Genomic DNA, 3892 nt, shown 5'->3' with positions numbered 1-3892 from the left:
CTGGGACTAGAGTTGATTTGCTGGGTACTGGGAGAACAGTTAACTGACTGTGAGGAATAGAACGTTGCTTATATGTCTGTTAGTAAACCAAAATAACTCTGGTAAAACTTTCTGCATCTTCACTGTGCAGTGCTCGTTCCGACTTTTCGCTTTTGAAGTCTAGATATACACACAGCTTTTTAAGGAATGAATATGACAGTACTTTTAAATAGAGTGCTATTTTACTTTTTAATATACGTTAAGTTTATTTTCAAGTTGCCTTCATTCCATTTTTATTTGCATTAACTATTGCCTTTTATTTATTTAAGTAGAATCTATCTTACAGTGTGCATCAGCATATAATCTATTCATGATTCATTTTTGACTTGTGAATTTTTTATTTTTCTGTCCTCAAAATTTAAGCAAAGTTCTTAACAGTATCAGCCCAAGAGTGTTGCTGTTTGTAAGCCCCATAGACCAATATGTAAGCAATGGGGAAAAAATTGAAATTTTACATTTCTAGGATATTTGAGCTATCTTTCTTAACATATTCGACTGGAGATAACTTTTCTAATAAAGTATAGAAGCTTCTCATAAAAACTAAAGTGTATATAATTTTTTAAACTAATTTATTGAAGTATAATGGATATGTTTATATAGAAGAACTCAGTATTATGGAGGAAACTCAAGGGCAGTGTTTTGCTTTGAGACTACATTTTCAAAATTAATTTTAAGTAGGTATTTGGTGTTTTTATCTTGCCAAAAGAGAATTTCAAAATTCAATTCAACTCGTTTCATTTTTAAATTTATTTATTTATGGCTGCGTTGGATCTTCGTTGTGGTGCGCAGGCTTCTTCATGGCAGTGGCTTCTCTTGTTGCAGAGCTTGGGCTCTAGGGCATGGGCTTCAGTAGCTATGGCACGTGGGCTCAGTAGTTGTGGCTCGCGGGCTCTAGAGCGCAGGCTCAGTAGTTGTGGCATATGGGCTTAGTTGCTCCATGGCATGTGGGATCTTCCCGGACCAGGGCTCAAACCCGTGTACCCTGCATTGGCAGGCAGATTCTCAACCACTGTGCCACCAGGGAAGTCCCTGATTCATTTTTAATAGATTAATTTGCTGAAGATATGGAAAATATACTGAGTTTTGAAATTTTTTGAGAATCCTCTGGTGTACCTGCTATGCACTTTTTAAAAATGAATATTAAAATCTAAAAGATTTACTGAATATAAACAATGCATAACTGCAAATCCCTTGTTTTCTGAATTTGGTGTATTATCTTACATAAAGAATGAGAAATTAACTTCAATTATGATATTTTGAGCTACTAGAAGGCACATTTATTTTATATTTGAGTGTCTATAAGCTGTGTATTTTAATTTTTTTCATGTATTAAAACATAGCATTTGGTTATTATAGTTTAACAGGGTCCTTTTCCTTGCTTAATGGATATAAAAAAAATTTAGGATTACCTGATGTTAACTGCTACCCTTCCCCTTTATTCTTTGCTCTTGCATTGATTTATTTCACTGTTTCATCTTTGGTCATTAAGTAATCAGTTCCACAAACTCAGTTCCTATACTGCTGACAGAACCGACTGCTGACATTATTTCTTATTTCTGCCCTGCATTACCTGTGGTTTATTTACTTCCTACTTTTAAACTAGGCCTGTAATATTGTTAATGTATTTTCTATTGGTAGTGATTTCTTTCGTTGTAATTTCCTCTGTTTAGAGGTCCAGGTCATAAGAATCAATTAAAGAAAATATAGTAATTACTATAACTACTCAATTCTTATAGAGATCTTCACTATTTCACAGCATGTTCAGCATTTTCACAAGAAAGTACCACCAGCAGGATTGACTTCACTGAAGAAGGAATTTGAAATATTGCCTTTGTTTAATATACATTAAACTTAGTATTTAATTATTTGTCTAAGAAATCTAACCATACGTGTTTATTAACTTAATATGCTGGCTTTAAATAAAATTCATGAATTTATAAAATGCTGAACTAATCTAATCTAGCTTGAATTCAACAGGAATCTATTTGAACAGATACTACAGTAAAAATGTGAAAAATGATAATACCCAGTGCTCGGGGACCTGCTCACACTGCTAGAGATCAGTTTGGCAACATTTAATCAAAGTCTAAATGTGGTCCAGTCCTGGGAAATTTTCACAAAGACATCATTAGGTGTGCAAAGAAGCATGTATCATCCAGTCAAGGTACTGTTTGCCACAGTGAAGAATTAGAAACAAGTTATCACTAATGGGGTTGGTTAAGTAAATTGTGTAAGAACTACGTGATATTATTAATTTTTGTCAAAAGTCATAGTTTAGTTTATATAATATCCAATTGATGGAATTACAGACAATCGTTATTTTCTAAACCTTGACTGAATTTTTAGAATTATTCTTATTTTATGATGACCATGTAATAATTTTATAATCACAAGTATCAAAAAGTCTAAGGAGGGACTTCCCTGGTGACGCAGTGGTTGAGAATCTGCCTGCCAATGCATGGGACACGGGTTTGAGTCCTGGTCCGGGAAGATCCCACATGCCGCGGAGCAACTAAGCCCGTGCGTGACAGCTACTGAGCCTGCGCTCTAGAGCCCGTGAGCCACAACTACTGAGCCCATGTGCCACAACTACTGAAGCCCGTGCACTGCAATGAAGAGTAGCCCCCGCTCACCACAACTAGAGAAAGCCTGCACGCAGCAACGGAGACCCAACGCAGCCAAAAATAAAAAAAAATTTTTTTTAAAAAGTCTAAGGAAAGGAAATTGGCCAAGATGGTGGAGTAGGAAGACGGTGAGCTCATTTCTTCTCACAGGCACACCAAAATTATGACTATTTAGAGAACACCTATCAGTGAAAAAGACCGGAACCTACCAGAAGAGATCTTCTACAACTAAAGACATAAAGAAGAAACCACAAGATGGGTAGGAGGGGTGGAGTCACAGTACAGTCAAGACCCAAACCCCCAGGTGGCTGACCCACAAATGTGAGGAAAATTACAATTGCAGACGTTTCCCCCAAGGAGCAAGGGGTCAAAGCCCCACATCAGGCTCCCCAGCCCGAGGGTGCTGCACCAGGAAGATTAAACCCTAGAACACTTGGCTTTGAATGCCAGCAGGGCTTACTTTCAGGAGTCCCAGAGGGCTGTAGGAAATGGAGACCCCATTCTTCAAGGACCAAAAACACATACACTCTGGGACCTAGGGCAGAAACAGTAATTTGAAAGGAGCCTGGGTCAGACCCACCCGCTGATCTTGGTGAGTCTCCCAGAGAGGCAGGAGGCAACATTCCTGGGGACATACACACTGGTGGCAGCCATTCTGGGAGCTTGTTCTACCATGTGGACACTGGTGCTGGCAAGGGCTATTTTGGAATCCTCCATCTAGCTTATGAGCCTCAGGACCCAGCCCTGCCCTCGCCTATCAGCCTGTAGGCAACAGCACTGGGAAACCTCAGGCCAGTCAACTAGCCAGGTGGCCACACAGCCCCACCCACTGGCAGAGAGGTTGCCCTAAGACCCCTTGAGCCCACAGCCGCCCCTGGACACAGCCCTTTCCACCAGAGGGCCCAGGACCCAGCCCCACACACCAGTGCACAGGCACTAGATCCAGGACCCCCAGAGCCCTGCAGCCAGAGACCCTGGGACCCAGCCCCACCCACCAGTGGGCAGGCATCAACCTTATAATTGCCAGTCCTGCACACCAGGGAGCCTGCTCTAGCCTAGGGACCAGCCTCACCCAACAGCGGGCAGACACCAGCCCCAATAAAACTGCACACCAGGCCCACCACCAGCAGGCCAGCACTAGCCCTGGGACCAGCTGGACCCCACAGCCAGCTGGGTCAGGAACTGGCCCCAATCACGAGTGGTTTGACACCAGATCTGGGACCCCTGAA

The sequence above is a fragment of the Balaenoptera acutorostrata genome, chromosome X, assembly GCF_949987535.1.
Source record: "Balaenoptera acutorostrata chromosome X, mBalAcu1.1, whole genome shotgun sequence".
In the NCBI taxonomy this organism is placed as follows: domain Eukaryota; kingdom Metazoa; phylum Chordata; class Mammalia; order Artiodactyla; family Balaenopteridae; genus Balaenoptera; species Balaenoptera acutorostrata.
Note: the sequence above shows the minus strand (reverse complement) of the source record.